This window comes from Anas platyrhynchos, chromosome 24 (genome assembly GCF_047663525.1).
Source record: "Anas platyrhynchos isolate ZD024472 breed Pekin duck chromosome 24, IASCAAS_PekinDuck_T2T, whole genome shotgun sequence".
Taxonomy (NCBI): Eukaryota; Metazoa; Chordata; class Aves; order Anseriformes; family Anatidae; genus Anas; species Anas platyrhynchos.
The window spans coordinates 9,203,546-9,225,787 of record NC_092610.1 but is presented as its reverse complement, the minus strand read 5'-3'; positions in this window follow the sequence as shown (position 1 = coordinate 9,225,787).

Genomic DNA, 22,242 nt, shown 5'->3' with positions numbered 1-22,242 from the left:
AAACATACTTTTTCACGCACAGAAGATGCAAAAAAGTGCGTCTACTGCAGTATGCAGACAGAGCCAGTCCTGTCTCTTGATTCCTTCTGCCTTCTGCCTGAAGAGCAGCAGACAATCGAGTTCTTGTCTTCAGTAGCTACGGCCTTAACCAACTGTGCAGTCTGTCCATTCATACACAGAGGAGGAAAAATAGCGTGGAATAACTCCTCTCCTTTGTGCTAACAGAGGAGGGTACAGCTTCCTCACTCCAACCCCACCGAGGCAAACCAGTCAGCAGTGCACGCCAGAGCCTCTGTCTCTTCCCCGTCTCATGATGTGCAGCTGGATCACTCTCCCTTCTATCCCCAGGATCGCTTTCAGCACAGTCACAGAAGGGTCAGACTCACAGCTTTAGGAGCCATCAGAAGAGGCTTTCACTCTTCTGCCACCACACCCCCTATACACATGCAATTTCACACATGCAAAGAGACACCATGGATTGGGGAGTTGCACAGAGAGGAGACCACACCCGTTTGCCTGCCTGCAGTTTGACACCAGTAGGGAGGGAATTCCCGTCAGGAGTTTCCATAGAGATGACAGAATATGGCCCTAGGGTCCTGCTGCTTCTTTCAGCCCTAATTCTTCAAATCCATAGGAACGGAAGAAACCTTCCCAGCCAAGTGCTGCATATCTTGAAGGTTGGAGAACCCACAGCCTTCTGCTTCATTTCATTTTAAAGATCAATCCCAATGTCACTCCCATAGAAGTAGTGGAAGCCATCTGGCTGGCTTGGCTTTCTCTCCAAAGAAGACCAAATGAGAGTTGGTCACGGGTGAGGATGAGCCCTGACAGTTCCTGCATTTTGGTTCTCCTGCAGCCCACAAAGCTCTCACTGCCTTGCCTGAATTTGAACCCCTTTGGAACCAAATCTACAGATTATCTCTGTAAAACCAAAACAGCACTTATTCACCATGTGAACAACAAATGCCTGGGATGGTTAACAGCACTTAGGTGCAAAAAAGAGCCCCCGCAGGAGCAGGCCCCGGGCCGCAGCTGCAGCCATGGAGAGGAGCCCACGGGGAGCAGGGGCAGAGAGGGACCTTGGAGGAGGGAACTGTATCCTCTTTTTTCATCGGTGCTGAGATTGAGGATCAGGATTTCGTGGTAGGAATTTGTTTAGATGAACCAATTTACCTCCATATGGGTTTTGTATGTTTGTTTCACCTTGTCTTGCAGGACCATCTTGGCTGGGTCTGCAGTGTTGTGCAAAAGTGAAGTTTTTCACAATAAAGAGCAGCTTTTTTTGGGGGGGAAAAGGCTGAGGTGGCCTTCATCAGAGTCTTGTGACCTGAAAATGCAGAAAATGGGTGCATGGCTGGCTGGATGGGTGGGTGGGAGTTGGGAATTCAGCCTTGGGATCAGAACTGGGACGTTGTTGGGATAGGAAATGATCAGTGGGATGGGAAGTGATGATGGGGATAGGAACTCATTGGGATGGGATAAATGGGTTTTATTTTTATTGCATTAAATCCACTTTCTTGACTGTGTTGTACAGTATGGCGTTGTTTTCTTACTATAAAATTATGATGATTATTATTTAATCTTATTAATTAAACAATTTTTATACGTTATTATATTATAAATTATAAATATTAATATTTATTATATTGTTTTTATTCCTTTTCTACCCTATTAAACTCTCTTTATCCCAGTGCACTGCTTTGGACTTTAGTTTTCCTTCCGAGTCGTTGTGGATTCACTCTGGATGGGGGGACATTAGTGAACGCCTGTGTGCTTCAGATCCAAGGTCACCTTTGCCCTCAACTCAAGATACATGTTTGCATCTATTGTCGTGAAACAATGTTAACAACATCAACAAAAAAGTTCCCTACTTGCTAGCAGCATCCCTACGTTTGCTGGGGTCTGCTCTGTGCATTTTGAAGACCGTTCCATGCTATTCAGCCCCTTCAGGAGGAAATGGATGGTTCTAGGAAAATGCGTCTTGACCTGATGCAAAGCTGTGACTCAGCACCCTGCAGCCCCCGCAACCCCTGGCATTTTACCTGCAGCCCCTCCAACAACTCTGATGTTCCCTGCATCGACTTCAACCACTGCGCTGGGACCTGAGGCCCCTCAAACCCGTGTCACTCGCCCTGCAGCCCCTCCAGCCCCTGGCATGTTCCCTGCAGCACCTCGAGCCCCTGGCATGTTCCCTGCAGCCACTCCAAGCCTGGCACAGGCCCTACAGCTGGCTGCGGGGACTATCCAGAAATCTGCTCCAGAAATACAGTGATGGCAAGGAGCCCTCCACTTCATGCTTCCTTTTTTTTCTAGCTGGAAGCATTCAGAGTTGTCAACGGAATTGGTTTGGAGGAGTAGGAAAGACAGAATTGCTGGGTTTCTGCTTTCTCCCAGAAACTATCAGACCACAACATGACAGTTGTCTTTCTTTTACGTTCTTTTACACCTGGATCTTTCTCACTTTTATGAGTGTGGGGTATTCCTTCTTTCTCCCTTTACCTTCCTCCCTCCCTCCATTCCTTCCTTCCTTCCTTCCTTCCTTCCTTCCTTCCTTCCTTCCTTCCTTCCTTCCTTCCTTCCTTCCTTCCTTCCTTCCTTCCTTCCTTCCTTCCTTCCTTCCTTCCTTCCTTCCCTCCTTTCGTTCTGTCTGTCTGTCTCTCTGTCTCTCTTTCTCTCTTTCTGTCCAGCACTGATTTTATGGCTACGTGTGCATATCCACAGTGTACAGTTTTTCTCCGTTCCGTTTCTTCCCTGAGTCTTGCCCCTCTTCCCTGCAACTGAACAGCATTTGCCTTGATCAAGGAAGTGGCAACATGCGGCTTACACAGTAAACTGCTGAAATTACAGCTATAACCATGGAGCACAGCTGCCGATCAACACAAGACCACCAATCGCTTACATTTCTAAACTGCTCGTCACAATTCTTCCGTATGTAGGCTGTGATGCTGCTCATTTCTTAAGCACCCATCCATTTCTTCTCTTCCCAGACCCTCAAGGTGTCCTGGTCAAACCACCTCCCTTCCTCTTGCCCCATCTGGCTCTCCCACCTTCCTTTTCCCTCAAGGCTCAACTTTTTTTTTTTTTTTTTTCCAGCATAGCTGCTCCATAGAAGCTGCTGCTGCCCACCTCCGAGTTGACTAGGGCTGAACTACTGAAAAAGAAAAGAAAATATATAAATAAGAGTGAGAGATGGTGAATACCCAACCATCTCTTAAAAGCAGGATTTTAAGAGAATAAGTAATTGATAAATGGAGTTAAGATCGGAGGGAAAAAAATCCACTGTTGCAATCAATAGAGTTAAGAAGTTTTTCAAGTACATTAGGAACAAAAATTAGAGTAACGACACAGATCTGATACGGGATGGGTATTGCTTCAGTGAGAAATGATGGAAAAAAACACAACACAACACATGTGTATGTGTTGTTGGGTATTTGTAAAAAAAAAAAAGAAACAAAAAACAGGTTAATGAAAACTGCATGCTCAATTAGATGATTTTTTTTGTTGTCATTGGTATGGAATTGTGGGCTTTACAACACAATATGTGTTATATATATATATTATATATGTTTTATATATGTTTTATATATGTTTTAATAAAATAAGGAAATGATATTTTTTTTCTACGTTTGTGGTTTCCAAACTGTAGTTAATAAACATTAAACAAGATGCAATAGGATCTCGTTAACTCTTTTGTTTGAAAAAACAGTGGCCCTGATCGAGAGGTGCAAGTGAGAGGAGACAATATTCAGTATTTCTCTATGTTGTCATTTATTGGTGAAGATGAAAGTCTGCAGTTCATGTTCATTACACTAGCATGACAACATGACCACAAGGGGGACTGTCTGGTAGTGAAAAGGAACTTCAGCATGGATTAAAAATCTTTGCCTTTCTTTATTCTGAACTGTTTTTCTTATGGCTGCTAGAGAGAGATTCTCTGCCTTAGAAATAAAACTGCCCAGGCTGTTCTGATAAACCTGTAGGGTTAAGGCACTTCTACCAAAACAGATTTCAAAAGGCAAGAAGTCAAAAAGCAACAATTCAGTAATCTGTGTACGCTTCTATATTAAGTTTTAAGATCACCTGGTTTATATTTAGTTCACACAAATTAACCAAACATAGCAGCATACAACCTAAGAAAAGCTTAAGAAATTTATTAGATGCACAGATAAAGTGCTGTAACAGAGAAACTTGTGTAAATCTATTCTAAAATAAATAAGGTACAGTTAAACCACCTTTGACTCGTTTTAACTCGGAAAGAAATAACCTAAGTTTTAATCATTTGAATTTTAAGGTCAAGGTGAAATATACCATAACTATAACAGTGGTTGTGATCTGTATCAACTATTTGAGGCTCCTGTTCCTCTTGAGGTCTCCCAGAAACAGGAAGGCTATTGCAAAATGTGTCCATTAGACATAGTTCCTTTTACAGAAACATTTTTGTAATAAAGTCTGGTTGCTCAAATACATGTTAAAATATTTAACAAGGAAACAATTTTCTCCTGATCCAGTCAATCTTTTAAACAAGACAATGTATTTTTCCTATGACGCAGCCCACAGGAGGGAACAGAAGTAAACATCCTCCTGAACTGAAGACTGTTTTGCTTGAAGAACTAAACTATTGCATTATTATATGAGAGCAAGAAATATCCATTTGGGTTATCCCTTTCTCCAAACATGGTGCCCAGTGATACATGTATTTTTGCCTTAATCTCAAAGGCCCGTTTGTCTCCAGGTAAGGTACGTTAAAAAGAGATTCCCTTTAAGCATCTTATCACAAGATCTCTTACTGCCTTTCCATCCGGGGAAGCTTGTGTGTTAAACTGCCCTTGGAGTTTTGGATGCTACTAGATTTCTGTGCTCTGTTATCCATAATTTCAGGCACTTCGGGGCTAACATGGCTGTTTAAGTCAATGCAATAATATTACCAATATATTCAACACTCAGAAGAGTCACCACAGTTTCCTTCACACACTCAGGATTTCAAATTCTTCTTCCAATTCAAATAGCTTGTCAGTAGATTCAATGAGTTCTGTAAAAAAAGATAAAGAAAAAAATGCTTCTAAAGACATGCCTGATTTTGTTCACTTAAAAAAAAACTTTGAAAGACGCATTCCAGAAAAGTACTTTGTAAGAGTGAAAAAAAAAATCTGTGCTAGCAATTGTATGGCTTGTTTGGATACATGCCTGCTATATATTGCTTGACACTCACAAAGGATAGTTATTCTACCTGTGATTATTCTTTTATTTGCTAACGAGGAACATAACATTGCACAATTAGGCTTTTAATCGGTGCCTTACCTGCTCCTGTGGTTGTCTCTTCTGGTTTTGTTGGAGGTATGAAAGGAGGCCAGTGTGGCGGGTGCTTCTGGACCAGCTCAAACATCCGTAGACTCTGCTGCTTTAGAATCTCCTGAGGACAGAATGCTTTCATTTTAAAAGCTGGCTCGGGAGACGCTTCAAACACAAAACGTGTCTGCTTAATTGAAAGTGTTTTTTAATTACGCATGTCCATCAGGAAAAAAAAGTCTTTATACAGACATACTGTGAAATCCAAGCACCATGGTCTCTGTAATACATCCCTAGTTAAAACACATCTGGAAGACAGATCTCTTGAACTGTACTACAAATTATCAGTCTTATCATCTTTTGATATCAGCTTTGATATCTGCAAACCTGTAATTTTGTTTACAGGTAGCAAGCACACTAGGAATGTACAATATTTTCTGCTTTTTAAAAGAAAGTTGCTTGCATAGAACTCTCCTCAAGTTTTCTGTTGATCAATAGCACAAAAGACAGATCTATCAGCTCCTCCAAAGGGGAAAAAAAAAAAAAAAAAACGCATCAGATTTTGAAGGACAGGTTTTGGTCAGGAAAAAAGGTGTTCCTGAAGCCAAACGCTATTCCTCTTCAAAGAGAAGTTACCTTCTGTCCTGTATTTCAGTTATTTACAAACTGTTTTCCTTAGATGATTTTTTTTTTTTAAATAAATGCCCTTAGAGGTTGATGGTACTTTACATTCAGACGTCTGGTGCTTAGCTTAACAGCTGCATGCAGAAACATCCTCAAGTCTGTTTCCTGTGGCAGCCAGCACCTTCTGTTCTCCCTAGATCAGCAGGAGCTAGAGGCCTGCAGCGCTTACAGAATCAGATCTTTAAGATAGCAGGGACTAACAGTCATAATTAGAACACGCAATCTATTATGTCAAACAATAAAAAAGGATCAGGAAGCAAATCATTGATACATCACTACAATATGGCAGTTAAACCTTAGTCATTTAGTGAGAATTAGAAGTTAAAAGCAAGTGTCACCCAGTAACACCTTCAAGTGTGGATGTTTACACCCATTTTCCAACTGGCAGGGTTTGTGGCTGGTAAAGTGCTGAACAATTTCCAATTAGCAATTCAGTAGTATTGCCTTACCCTGATGCTTTAATGCATTCTTCTCCATGGCTCATACAATTTGTATACAAAGGAAAATGCAAAGGAAAATTTTACAAAAAACAGACAATAAAAACCAGACTTTATAAAGAACAAATCGAGATGCTAAGTTCCCACTCTTACCTTTTGTACAAGACTACACCGGTTATCAAAATCACATTCTTCTTTGCAAAAGAAGTCCTTAGGGGAAAAAACAAACACACAGAGTTTTACCTTTGCAGATGGTAGGTATGTGGTACCAGCAGGTAAGGCGGTTTGACCTCTGATACAGTAATGCCCTGTACGATCAGTAGATATAAGACTCCAAATATGTGGCAGCTCTAGGGAGAGAACCCACGGGGAGAACAAGGCCCTGCAAACCCCTAACGAAATAGTCAAGCAAAAAATAGCAGCAGCTCCTGTGTGCTCCTCCATGGAGCGCCACCCAGTTCCTACAGTCCAGGTATCAGCAGAAGCTGAAAACTTGTAGATGATGGACCACCTAAGGAACATTTCCATTCTGGTATCTATACTGAAAATATTTGCTCTTCATTATGATTTTGTCTGTCTCGTTGCATCATGCCACATTTTGCACAGTTACGTAGTTAAGTATTAAAACAAAACAAAACAAAAAAACTTTCTAAAAAGCAGCAGTATTAAAAAACAGGTATGTGAATGAATGACAGATACCGGTATCTTTACAGATTGTTTAAAGCTTTAGAAACACATCCCACTGGTGACAACTGCCAATCACCCAATCACAGGATACTGGCATGGGATCAGATCCAATTTTTTCAAATACCACAGTACCCCCATGACATTTTGGGTGAATTACAAATAATACATTTGTATTTGTAATTTGGGGTGAAATACAATAATTCCACTTAAACATTTTCAACTTATGATAGAAAGTAAGTTTAAGTAACTTGTCTAGAGGTGACCAAACATAAAGTAGTGATAGAATAAAACACATAAACCTGTTTCAGTTCCTTGCTCTGACCATTATAATGCCTCTTGAAAGAAGTAAAAGCTGCTCAGTAAAGAAAACAAAGCGAGCTCCTACAGTACAGACAGCTCCCCACTTGCCCTAAGATTCTCCATGTAGTTATGTACAAACTACTATGTGTTGATCACAGAAGACAGCTTTGTGATCTTGGTTCTGTTCAAGGAGATGCATTGCTGCCCTTACCAATGTAGAGAGACATTACTTTGAGATAAAGTACATGCATTCCAGATTTCCTGACACTTACTAAAGCTACTGAAGGGTCCAAATTCATGATCTTCATTCTATGTGGGGCTTCCTGGCAGTGGAAACTCCCATCGTCAACCGTGCCATTTTCTTCTGAATCTACAAAGCTTTGAGTGGTGTGAGGGTCCAGATAGATCAGCTCATTGCCTGGATGGGTAAAAGCCGTATGTTAAAAATAAGCAAGTGACATTAATAAGCACTTGGTCCAGAACTGTAAAATAGAAATTAGATTGCCATCGCAGTCAGTATAATCTAGACTTTCCAGCTAGGGATTCTTTAAGAGAATCGGAAGGTTTAGACACAGCGTTTCCCACAGGGTATTTAGTATAACTTCCTATTGTCACCTATTACTGTAATTTTTTGGTTGGTTATGTTCTATCTTTGTCACATACTTTTATTTTTCCATGTGAGATCCAGTACTTTTTTTTTTTTTTTTTAAAATCTCAAGTGTTGTAAACACTAACATTTGACAGATTAAAAGGTACAGGATGTTCACAGATGCAATCTGTAATCCCATTAGGCATTCATTCAGAAATTGGAACAAAAAAGCCTAACTAAAACAGGTTAGGTTTTACAAAAGGACAAAATAGGGTTGCAAAATTTTGGCCCAAAGTGGGGTGAAATCTGAAGGAATGCATTTTAAATTAATTAGAGCAATACTTAATAACAGAAGGTATGCAAAAGGTGAAAAAGATACTGCTATCAGAAACAGTTTTGAAATACAAGAAAATAAAAGTGACATTTGACCAATACACTTGTCAAATGCTATCAGCTATTCTCAGTATGTTGCTCTTGTTGATGTCATCACTTATTTTTACACCTAGCTTTGCTGTTAACTTTCTGCTCCTGTTAAGGATCATCTCATACTGTTTCTAAACTCTTTTAGATATGCTTCTTCATTTATTTTATTCTATTCTCATCTTTCTTTACTTCTAGAGGTTCACGCTTAGACCCCTTACTATTTCCCCTTCAAAAAATGTTCTCTTTTGATCATCTGCACATTTGGAATAAGTTTCTTTTTTCCTTACCTAAAAATCCTATGAAATAAAAGGCATTATTTGGTTTCCCTCCTAATGCTCCCAAAGACTGTGGCATCTTAAAGCATTCCTAGGAGTTCAAAAGGAATAAAGGAAATTGTCATTCATTTCTTTACTGACATCACAGATACCCAAACTTATTTGACAGTAACGAGCAATGAATTGAAAGAAAACCTTACTTTAAATGCATCAATATATACGGGATTTATGTGATTTATCCCTAGTCGTAGAGGTATAATAAGCAAGAGGGCTTTCCAGCCTGTGCAGAGTCCTCCTGCCTTCTTGCTTCGGCCAAGAGCACTTCTGTGCAAATGTGCACTGCTGTGGGACGCGCTGCTGCTCTGAGGAGGGGACCAGCACATTTTTTCTGCGGGAATAAAACTAGAAATCAGTCAACGCACAGAGGAACACAAAGCAGATCTTCCTCTCAGTAGTGAATTAAGCTAGTTTGCCAGGGATCTTTATAGGGCACCCAAGACAAAACGAGCCGGGCATGGCAATTACAGCTATTTAGTAGAAGTAATTCTAGCAGACAGTATGTGCTGGCACGTCCAAGTGAGACGTTAGATCAATGATTGGGGGATGACAATTTAAGACTGCAGTGACATGTCCTATTAATGTTATTAATAGTGTCAAGCTTTGCCTATAAAACGCCAGAGAAATGAAATGGCAGCAATGATGACAGTAGAAATTCTTCAAGGAGCTCTTCACATCCAGTGATGTGAGCACGAAGTTGGCATCAGGGATCAAAAAAACACAACTGAGTTTGTATGTCCTTCTTCCCTCTTCTTACCCTTGCAAGACAAACCCATGCCCCCCCAAGTATTTGTTCATGTTTAGATACATGCTGGCAAATGGAGTCAAATCAGAAACTGTTACCAGAAAACTGATGAGGTGTCACTTCCTGATGTCTTCAATGACCACCGTATTGCCCATAGATACATAAACTGCTAATGAATTCCATTCATCAAATAAAGCAAGCTTCCTAGAAAACATTAAGGTACTAATTAATATAAACTAGTTGGATCAAAAGGGTAGCTTTACACTCAGAACCATTTATTTATTTTTTTTTTCTTAAGAAAAAACATCCTTTCTGCATTTTTTAAAGTCTCCATGTAAGAAAAAGAAAACTTTAAACATTAAATGTTTAATATCTTTAGAAAAATAGGTACTGAGTGGTACCAGGAAAAACATATGCGCTGCACCATGTGCAAACTGTTTTGTCTTACTGCTAAGTGCAGTGACAGTAACAGTTCAACTACATCAAGTTTATTACTTTTTATTGCACTCGACAGTCTCTGCACTGGGTTCTTGCCCAATTGTGTCTTTTCTCATCTGGAAAAGAAAAAAATTCCTATGCCAGTTTTGCAGATTACTTTTTGCTTAAGAAATTCCACTGAATTCAGTGGAATTACTTCTGCCTGAGCCTGCGTGCACAGCAGAAATGGGGCGTTAAAAGCTAAATCAGCTAAGGGTTTGGGGCACCAAAACTTCAGTGGGAGACAGCAGCACACAGTTTTATGTCCACTTCTGCAAAATCCAAACCTTTGGGGAAGGGAGCTACACTCTTAAGCTGCACTGGCAGAATTAGCTGTTTCAAATAAGCCAGAAAGAAATGGGGGTGAGCGTTTCACCATGAAAAACTTGGCCATGAAAGATCTGGAGTCCAGGGCATGCTTCAGCTCCCCTCCCTCTTCAGATCATGTGCCTGTTCCAGGGTGTCAAAGACTTGCTGCTGAGCTCGCAGGACCTGTAGCCTAGCCCCTGCCTGAGGTAAGACACCTCCACGTACCCCTGGAGAACTGAGCAGCCTCAGTTCCTTTCAGTGTGGCTCCCAGACTATGAGGAGCTGCCCATCTTTATCCAGTAGCCTTGCTGGCAGAACTGCTGCTCAGAAAGGGAGGAATTGCAGCTCAGTTCCCTCCTCAGCCGAGATGGCTTCTCTCTGATGTTTCACACCACCACTCCGACCTACACGGTGGCACTCTCGACCTGCCAGAGCTGTGCCACTGTGCAGAAAGGAATATACATCTGTGGTGTGACTGGTGAGGGCATGCAGACGGCATAGCAGGAGACTTTCCTGCAGTTTCTTCTCCTCAGGCTCTTCCTTTATTAAAATTTAGAGGTCACCCATTCCCAACTCAGTACCTGCACACCGAGCTGTGGCATGACATTCCATGCTGCACTTGTAAATAGATGGCAAGTACATTCCTGACTGTGGGACAGGGGGAGATGCAGCCTTCAAAACTCTGCCTGGGCCTTCTCTTGGCTGCCCCAGGGGAGTACGTTCTGAATGAGACTGGTATGATCTCACTTACTTTAGTACTTGAGCAACTGTATTTGGTCCAAACCATTCTCCAATTGACTTCCCCTCTCCAACACCCACCTGTGCTGTTTTCACAGTGAAAAAAAGACACACGTACACAAAATCAAAGAAAAATGAGACCATAAAGAATGTGGGAACAATATACAGTAAATACTGTGACTGTCAAACATTCTAGAGTAACTGCAATCTGTATTTAGCAATAACAATTATTTTCTCAATCTATGCTCTTTTCAAAACTTAGGGAGTGCCAGTTTCTTTAATAAACAAAAGGCTTCTAAACTACAATGAGAATTACAAGTTAACAAATGTTAGTGCCCTTTATTACAAATTACAGCAATAAGCTACAAGACTGTCTATTCTAACATTACTGACTCTGGTACCCAAGGCTTACAGAGTTTATCAAGAGCTACATTCTAGTACATGGCTTTATTTAGGTCTCAGGGAATGTTTCTGTACTACTAGTCTTTGCGCCCATCTGCATACCTTTTTATTTTTGTATAAGCATACACCTTGTCTTCACATCCACTTTTTAAAATTATGAATTAACATACTGCAAATTAGTGATTCAACACAGTAGAAATTTCAGTGGAAAAAACCTGAAAGTTTATGTTTGTTCTTACCCATCTGGTGGATTGAATAACAGCAAGCCTTCCTGTCAAGAAAGCATCGTAGGATTCTGTGATATTCTTCTGGTTGTTTTTTGTGTTTTTCCCATTGCCAATCTGAAAGGAAAAATTGATATAGAATAAAAAATGGTGACGTTTTCATTACACTGATCAAATGTCTAGACAGCAGAAAGCTTTATAATGAGATGTTAAAAGACATTTCAATTCATCTCGAATATTTACATTTTGTGTAGAGCTCCTAGAATTCCAAGCTTGTTATTTATCATCAAGCTGCCCTTTATCATCATAGGCTAGATTGTAAAAACAGGGAAAATAAAACAAAACAAAAACATCAACTGCAAACATATTCTGACGGATCATGCTGCGTGTTGATAGCCATTCCAGTATCTCTGAGCTTCCAAGATTATTTAAAAGTACAGGCTGTGTTTAGACCTTGTTGGATTTCTAAGCACCCATTAAATAACAACATAAGATCCATACAGAAAGTCCAAACACTCCACTGGCAGCATCCTGGGATGTGACATGCACGCTTAAGAGCTTGCACCAGGGGGGTTTGGACCTCGTGCTGCTGACAAGTGAGTAGTGAAGAGAAGGGTAAGAGCACTGTCCCACGGTGGCAGGTTTTCCCTTGGCGTCAACTTGGGTGTTACACTAAAAGGTTTATAAAATAATGGCGACAGGATTCCCCATTTGTTCTCCTTCTATGCCTATTTCTCTGCTTCAGGCTGGGATGATTTCACCCAGCTGAATATGAATTGATTCATTAGGAACTGTTACCAGGGCATCAAAGAAAGTCTCACTAATAAATTCAGGGTTTGTGCTTTTAATGGAGTACTTACGAAGAAGCGTCTGCAGACAATACCGAAGTTCCCTCAGGACCAGCACTCACCTCTCCCTAAGTGTCTGCAGATCAGTGCTTGGGCCAGCATCATCTGCCCGCATCGCAGCATACATCCCCAGCCAGCGTCCGACGAAGGACCCGTGCCTCCTGTTAGGAAAGTTCATCACAATCAGTGCAGGCTTTCAACTGGGTGCAGCACCACAGAGGACATTTCAGACTGCTAGAAAACAGATAGGGCTGCTGAAGCCTCCATGAACTGTCCTACAGATAAAAGGCACACAGCAAGACTTTGGTTCCATGCTGTTGGTCTAATTCTAATCTCTGCATTGCACAAATAAACAAAATTCATTTATTCCTTGTGGAGCTGACTTACTCTTTTCATTCTTCAAGCAGCATTCACAAACCATTTACTGCATGCTATACAACATGATCACCTGTTTACATACAGACATAAATAAACACTGATTTTAATAATCTCCATGTTTGCATAAACAGTTAAAATGATGCTCAAAATGCGCTGATACTCTAGAAATATTTTCCCAGCCTACGATGCCATCACTTATCTTGCTATTTAATTTAGAATAATGCAGCAAATCTGCAGTATACTCACCAATAGGCAAAAACTTTCTTCTATACGTAAACCACACGTAAACCACAGTAAACCACGCGTGAACACACCTTGGCTTATTGTCTGACTTTGGCTTATGGTGCGTCTGTTGCTGTGTCCAGCACAGTGCAGCCCCTATATTGCTACCAAAACCTTGCCACAAACCTCAATCCCCCTGTTAAAAGAGACCCTCTTGTTTGTTGCCCTTCTTTCGACACTCTCTAACAGGTTTATGTCTTTTTCTTATACTGTGGAGCCCAAAACTGCACTCAGTACTCAGTACATGGAATACCAACAGAGACTGCCTGGCATTTTCTCTTCTCTGCAGAAGCTCTGTTGCTAACACTGTCCAGAAATCACCACTGTCACAGACAGTAGTAGCATTCCCTCCTCCCACAGTTTGTTCTGCCCCCCAAGACTTAGACACCACCCAGAAAAAGAAGAATAATAATACTAATAAAATAAAATAAAATAAAATAAAATAAAATAAAATAAAATAAAATAAAATAAAATAAAATAAAATAGTCAAAAGCCATCAGGAAGGCAGTGGTGCAGACTGTGGAGAGCCTGGGTTCAAATCCTTCTTCTGTGAGGCTCTGAACCTATATCCCACCACAATCTCTCTGCTAATGTATGGCAGGGAAAGGAGGAAGAAAGAACATATCTCCTGCACTTTCCATTTATTGTTGACTGACAATTCTGTAGAGTTATAAAGCCTCAATCAGTGAGATACAGGGTTCTTCTCACACTGTCTCACTGTGCCCTAAGCGGAACAGCTCTCATTTAATAGATGCTTCACCACAAAATCATGAGTCATCTGCAGTTTTGAACTTTTCTGGGATCAAGTCCCTTCAGATGGTTGAGGAATCTGCTCCAGCACCTATGTAAACTGGTGCTCTACTAAGCTAGTGAGTGAACAAGAGAGAAATCCTCTGCTAGATGACTTGACAAATTGGGTCTGAAAATAGTGTTGAGGCAGAATAGTCCACGATTTTTGCCTTGGGTGCACAGAGGGATTGGGTGTTGTAGACTTCTTTTATTCTTCATTAAGATAAACATTTTCAAAAATGTGCTTGTTCAACCTTGCTCCCACTGTGTGCATGGGAGGGAGATAACTGAAAGTGGGGAGCGTTGCTTGGATCCTGCAAGTGGCTGAGGTCCAGTGGGGTTGGAGGCTTTCTTCCTCCTTTTGGAAATGCAAAGCAACCCTGCACCTCCCCTGCACTTGCAGAAGGATCGTGACAGCCCAAAGCACAGCGGCTTTGTAATTGCTGCATACACTTCGATCGGATTTACGTGGCAAGGGTTTGGTAGCAGGGGCCTGCAGGGATGGCGTCTGTGAGAACAGTCCAGACAACAGCCAGCTCCAGATAGCTCCAAAAGGGCCCCGGCGCTTGCCAGAGCTGAGCCAATAAGCGATGTTGTTTGCACCTCTGGGAGAGCAGATGTAAGCAGGGGGAAATACTGCTGCACAACAGAAGCTGGAAGAGCAAGGAGTGAGAAGCAGCCCTGCAGCCCCCAAGGTGAGTGCAGCAGGAGGCAGGAGGTGCTCCAGGCTCACAGCAGCAGTTCCCCTGCGGGCTGTGCAGGGAGAGGCCCCTGGTGGAGCAGGCTGTCCCCCTGCACCCATGGGTCCCCCATGGAGCAGATCTCCACGCTGCTGCCCCCCTGTGGGTGGAGGAGCCCCCGGTGGAGCAGGTGGCTGTGGCCTGGAGGAGGCTGCGGCCTGTGGAGAGCCCCCGCAGGAGCAGGCCCCGGGCCGCAGCTGCAGCCATGGAGAGGAGCCCCCGCAGGAGCAGGGGGGCTGGGGGGAGCTGCCGCCCAGCCGTGGGGGACCCGTGCTGGAGCAGTTTGCTCCTGGGGGATGGATGGATGGATGGAGCCCGTGGGACGGAGCCGTGTGGGAGCAGTGCTTGAGGAGCTGCTGCCTGTGGGCAGCCCGTGTGGGATCAGCTGGGGAAGGGCGGCATCCCATGGGAGGGACCCCACGGGGAGCAGGGGCAGGGAGGGACCCTGAGGGTCACTCTGCTGAGTCTGCTTTGCCCGTCGCGATACTTGTTGAGCCATCGCCCTGTCCTTATCTCAGCCCTGGAGCCCTTTGCATCGTATTTTCTCCCCCTTTCCCTTTGAGGAGGGGGAGTGAGAGAGCGGCCGTGGTGGAACTCGGCTGCCCACCCGCTTTGAACCACCGCAGTTGCAAAGTCCTGGGAAAGATTTCTTTCAAGAAATTAAACAAGGTGTTTAACAAAGAAATGCAGAGTTTCCTTTTGAAGGCTTCCTGGAGAATTGGGCTTCTTTCCTATTCCCAGCTCAGAGGAAGGGAATTGTTGATTTCACCTTCTTTTTTCTGACATGGAAATCAAAGGTGAACTGCTCTACAAGGACGAGCAATGTCTCAGAATCAAGCTCTTTTGCTCTGTAGTCCTTTCTCAAGGAAAAGATTGATCACACACCTTCCACAGATGTAGGGGAGCAGAGAACAATTTGGGAACTACTCTAATTCAAGTCAGTTTGGGCATAGTGGTACTTCCCTAGCTGTTTCTGAGACAGACGCATTAGCAACAGAGAGTGTTGTGCCGTCACTGGGAGGCGCCTGCGGTGATGACTTCAGAAACAGAACTGAATTGTGTCACCACAGCACTTTGGCAACAGCTGCCTCTGTGCACGTTTAGCTGGGAGGCACAGAGAAGGGTGCTGGATGCGATGAAACCACGTGAGGATTTGTGGATCTCCCCTTGAGGTGCACAGAGAGGGACCATGCCCTTCTGTAAGTGTTTTGATGCTTGGCTGCGGAAAAAAATGTGGTTTTGTTGTGAATGCTTCATTGTAGTATTCTGTAGTTTGTGTCAAGTCCTTACAGAAGCCTCAAGGTTGGTACTTTGCTCAATGATGGAGCTGCACAGAGTGAGAACAGACCCAATGTACGGGTGAGGGCCTCTGCACGTTCTCTTCTTCCTACAGACGATCAACAAATAAGGGGAGACAGAGAAGAGTGTGCTGTGGTCCTCCCATAGACCGCAAGTACTAAAGCATAAACAAGAGGCTTAAGAGTCCCCCTGTCATATTAAAATTCAGGCAGCAATGGACTTCCTCACACAGGCTGGCCTGTCGACTAGTGTCTCAGGCTGTGGCGTATGAAGATGCACTCCATCTGCTTTCAGGGTAGCAATGGCAGTGGGCAAGCTGCCTGACCTTAACATTTGTCATTTCATTTCTCACCTGAGTTTTGGTGGTTCTCCACGATTCATTCTTGGTCTAGAAAAAAAAAAAAAAAAGTGAATTTGGATCAAAATAAAAGGATAAAAGGATTTCCTTTCCATTAATTACATGTTCTTACCTTTGTAACAGATTTGGTTATTGACTTAGAAGGCAAATATCTGGCCAGACTGCAAGACTTGTGCTCGCAGCGTGGGACAGCTCTCGTAAAGGTGATTCAGGGCAGTTTCTGGAAAACAAGACATCAGATCTCCCAAACAGCTTTCTTTGTGCTAATGTAGGAAGGGTGAGTAAGTGTAAAGGTAAGAGCCCAGATACCGTAAGAAGCAGAAAGTGTGAAGGAAACTTCCTTCTGGCTGATACAGCTCCATATCTAGTTGTCAAGTATGAAGAGAGCAGTGCTAAGTTTCTTGGGGAGAGGTAAAAAACAAGAGACTGGGAGATTGTAAAAGGAAAAAGTGGGATTCCCTATTTCAGGAAATCCTAGGAACTGGAAATAGAGATTGGAAGAGTGCTTTAAGCCAAGACAGACATGTTTTAAAACTAAAACCTAGGAGTTGAATGAACCAAGAAATGAATCCCTTTTGATTATGCAGTTGCGTCCAGTGTTTCTCTGTAGAGAAACTATTTCTTTCTCCAGAAACTCATCTGAGCCTCTGTTCAGATGCTTTCAGTTAGAGATAGTTTAGATTAACAATGTTGGTTCTGAGTCCTTGATATTACATTTGACTATTCATAACCATCACAAAGGACAGATTATTTTTTACCATAATCCTTTAAGAAACTGTAGGGAAACCTGTCATTTCCAAGGGAAACAGAGAATAAATTGGGACCTCTCCCAGAAGCAAGGGAGCATCACATATCTGGCATGTCAGTGAGCAACAGACACATATTTTTTGTGGTCGAAGATAGACTGCTTAAGTAGCTTTGCATGCTATTTGAGCACAGTATCAGCCTACTAAATGTAGCACTGCTTATCAGAGAGGGAGTTTTGAGTGACCCCCATGCAAGTTGTATCAGTGTTCACCTGCTCATGACAGGCAGTGGTGCCATGGGCTCCCAGTGCCTCCCCACGATGTCCCAGCCTACCCCAAACCAGAGCCCCTACATCTCTTCCAGAAACTGCAGAAAGTTCTTTGTAAATTCCTGTGAAACTTTCTTCTTCTCTTGTGAACAAATCATTTTTAATTAATGTACAGTATCAAAAGCTGCAGGACTTCATAAATTAATGCAAATCTTGTGTTTGTACAGTAGTATGAGTAGGCATATTACAGAGAACCAGCCTGAAAAAAAAAAAAAAAAAAAAAGAAGAAGAATCTCATGGTTTGAGTTCAGTGCACAGATGTCTACTCAGTAATGGATTTCTGGCAATCAAATATTTTCTTTAATGTTATAAGACAGCTTGGTGGTATTTGATCATGATTACCCAAAGCATCCCACCGTGTTTTGGGGTGTAATTGGATGGAAAAGTATTCTACTAATTTATTCTATAAAGCAATTGTCCCATGAAGTAAATACTTCTGTTTATGAGATGCAGCTCATTGTCAAGGTTTCATTTCATAAGTATTTGTGCAGTCTAGATCTTCTACCCTTAATACTTAACCCTGTATCTATTTTCTCTACCCTTGCTGGAAAAGTATGGGTGAATCTGGCTGCCAGAAGTACATAAAATCAACAGAGGAAGGTCAATTTCTCTGGCGATATGTCTAGAGAGGTCCAGTTAACCTGTGTTATAGAGATACTGCTTATACAGAACCAGAGATTCATTGAACCGCCTATGCACCTATAACAAAGTTAAAAGCCCCTCATTTGAATTGTTCTCCTGCTGCCTTCTTTTCTTTTCTTTTTTTTTTTTTTTTTTTAAAGGAAGCTGAGAAATAGCAGCTCAGACAAAACACACAAATCTGAACTACCTAAATTATGTCGTTGGGATACTGCTACTGAAAGCACATCCCAAAACACCAACTTGCGCTCAGGTCTTGGCTTTGGTCACTCCATGCAAATGTGCTGAATTTCCTCCACCCTCAAGGGGTGTAAAACCAAAGCCCCAGATCTACAAGTCAGGCTGTGCATCACCTCCCTGGCTAGGGCTGCTGAAAGCATCTGGACATGGGAGAGAGAGAAATGCACTCTCTTGCTGAAATTCAGAGAACATTGCTTGCCTGGAGCCTGTGAAGAACCTCCACATGTGTGTTCGGACTGACCACTGCTGGCACTGTTGGGCTGACCACTGCTGACGTTCTTGGACTGACCACTGTTGATATTGTTGCACTGACCTCTGCTGGAGTTGTTGCACTGCCCACTGCTGCCTAAGGACATTCTGAGAAGGGCCTATCCCTGGCCACGTACCTTCATGCCAGTGGTACATCATCTCATGATGTACCCCAAGAAGTCCCAGAAGGCTCAGCAGCTGTCCTGCTTTTGGGGAATGTGAGAGGTGCAGGTTAAGACTGCTGAGGACTGACCAGTGTCTGGGCAAAGGCTCTCACCTGGTTGACTGAGTGCAGTAGGTGACTCCATCTTCAGTTTGGTCAGGGGTAAGGACAGGGACAGGTCCTTTGCTATTTGCAGCTGGAGCCAGGCTGAGATCCTACCTCCACCTCAGATGGCTAGTGGTTGTACCTGGAGCCTTGTTCCTCTAAATAGATGCTGGTAGAAAATTGTGACATGTCAAGAGAACAATGAGTGGAGGAACTATCGTGTCTGTTTTCTGCTTCAGAAACATTTCTCCCTGTTTTCCATGGAAAACTCTGATCCTGCCTTATGCAGAGAGCAGAAGCATGCCTGGCTTTTTGTTCCATTTCTATGCAAGTTTCCAGAGTCAGAAGGACAAACCCAAAAAGAAAATCTGACAACTTCTCTGTATTAGAACAAGAAACAGAGGGCAGAGAGGGCAGAGTCAAGCTATGGATGCCTCTCGAATGCTACAGAAACCTGATTCAGACCAGAGGAAGCACACAGCACCTTACAGGATCAAGATCACCACAAAGGTGAGATGCTACAGCCAAGACATCAGCCTGGTTTAGCTTCTCCTTTAGAAGTCTGTGAGGAGAAGGAAATAAAGTATTTGTATAAGTGCAGGTGGAAAGGGACCTCTGGAAGTCTTCAGTCCACGCTGACTCGCAGAGCAGGGCAATCTCCAATATCTGATCAGATCAGCTGTGGCTTTGTCTAGCTGATCCCAAACACCTATGAGGACAGACTATTCCTCCCAGAGTGAGCTGTTTCAAGTCTGTGCTACACTGAAGATTTTCTATATTAAAAAGAGACAAGACACAGGGGAGAAATATTGGTGCACAGAGGCTTTCCAAATGCTGATTAAATCAGTAGATGAAATAATTTGCCAGATCCTGCTGTTGCTTATCTGTTGCCAGATGTTCCCCATAGCTGTGAAACTGGAAGCTCATCTGCTACTCTTCCAGCATGCCCTAGTCAAACCTTACCCAAGCCTTCAGTATATGCAGTTCATCTGGTGTTTGGTGCTGCACAAATCTAGCATTGAGGGCATATCAGTTTTCTCATCTGCAGTTCTCCATCAGAGAAAATGCAGCAAGTGATGGCTTCCTAATCACAGCCTGAGACAAAGGGACTCATTAAGTATTAGAAGTCCCAGATTTAATTATTCTGATTTCTCTGCACCGTTTTTTATTCTTCATAATATTGTCATTTATATTTATGAGATTACGGAGAGATTTAATGTGTTATAAACTTTCTAAATCCCCCGAGTAAAAAAAAAAAAAAAAAAAGCTTTTAAACAAAAGCCAAGTTGAGAGGTTGAGAGGAGGCAGGAAAGAAGAGTGAGTACTGTTGAGCAGGGACATGTGGAAAAGCAAAATAATTCAATCTTTATTGCAATTTGGGAATATATTTCAGTGAACCTTGTCCATACACGGGATGGGGTCAGCCTATAGGAAGCCAATAGTTCCTCAGGAACTTATTCTGACTGTTCAAAGAGGGCCTGTACATAAGGACTAGTGTTTGGGTTTCCACACAGGGATCAGTGCAGCTGGCAGCTCCCCCACGGAACAGCCTTTTCCCACCATTGGTACTGGCTCTGCTTTGCACCTTGTGGTGGATGGTGGGGCACCATGGTCATTCTTCACCTCTGTGACTTCCCGCACCCAGCAGAGCAGGTCAGCCTGCAGTGACCCACCAAGGGACCTCGTTACATGGCTTTACCCCGGGCCCACCATGGAGAGAAGATATTCAAGGGGATCCACTTGTCTCCATACCCGTTACAGCTCTGCTGTTGGGAGGTTTAGAGGGGGAACAGTGTTTCAACACAGCAGGACACCCCTGACTTACAACTAGAGGACATGGTTCTCTTGGAGAGACTGGGTTTGTCCATGCAAGTTAAACTGCTGGAATTAGTCCCAGCTGCAGAGCAATCTCTCTTGGAAGTAATACTTGGAAAGCCTCAGGTGGTAGCCTCCTGATGTGGCAGCTATTTTTTCAGAGAAACAATGTGCATTCTTACCAACTGCATGATATACAGATTTCACCCCCTGTCTCATTTGCCTTCACAAACTCTTGGACGACTTCTTTACCAGAGCTCTCTGCAAAGAAGACTTCCCAGGTCTGCCATGTGCTGCTTCGCTTCTGCCCCTAAATCTGCCCAGGGATTTGGAACAGAACTATGCTAGCCTAGCAGATGATCGGACACTTTGGGATGGGATAGATGACACATAACTTTTTTTTTTTTTTACTCAAAGTACAGGAACATTTAGGTCCCAGGCTTGATTTTCCCATCTGTAGTTATTCAGGATATCCTACAAAACCATCCAAAGTGTGGCTTTGACCAAAAACATCTCCTGAAATCACAATGCTGGAGATCAAAAGTCATGAGTCAAATCAGCATGAGATTGCCCACCTTCTCTGGGCTGTGTCACAGCACAGCAGCCATGCCTGGGGAGTACAAGGCAGAGGCAGCCCTCCATGCCTTCTGGCAGCTCGAGGACTTGGAACACAGCCATACGAAGGGAGCCAGGGCGCTCTCATTCCCAGGGTAGACTGAGTTGCTTTGAAGACAGGTACTAGACCCGGTGGAAATCCCAGCACTCGCAGAAGTTTTCATGTTGCATCTGTGTCCTGTGGGCATTGATCTTGTTCATCCTTTGCCTTCTGCTGGGGACAGCAGCACTCCTCCCTGCACCTGCTAGCTGCTCAGCCAGCACTCCTTAGTCTGGGCTGAATCAGCCCCTTTATGGCTGTGGCAATATTACGGGCATCTCTACCCGTGCTGCTTCTGGCCTGGCTCTTCTGTCTCCTGCAATGCCTGAAGACTGCAGATCTGTGCTGCCTTGTAAAAATTGCCCAGTTTCTGGCTCAAAGCTTGTGGCAAATAGTACCAACAGTAGCCCTGTTTGAAAGCATGGATCCAGATGGGAGGCAAATGTCCTTTCCAGAGCAGAACTGTGCTTTCTAAACACTGGTGCAGCAACTGCAACCACTTTGTCCACTGCTGAGCCCTCTCACAGAGGCGTCTGTACCAGCTTTTCTCCCTAGCCTTGTTTAATTATTCTCCTTACCTTGAAATAACCACAATATTTGCAGAAATAAAAAGAAAAAAAAAAAAAAAAAAGCCTTGCTGATGAAGGTCCGAAAGGAAACACAGAAGAGTGATGCAGAGAAAGCCACTGCTGGGTCCCTTCTTCAAGGGATGTTTAAGGGAGCAATGAGTCTCCATGTGGCCAGGGAACATTCTCCTGTCTCCATCCACACATGAAAAATCCTACTAGCACCTGTAGTACTTTCATATGACATGTGACTTTGCCGAACTGACAGATAGATTTTGCACACACTCAGAGGTGATTTTCAGCCAAAAAAAAAAAAAAAAAAAAAGTTAAGATGCAAGAGCAAGAAAACTGTGTCAATGGTGTTTGGCTGTGGCCCAAGCCCAGTAACACAGCAGGCGTGGGAGCTCC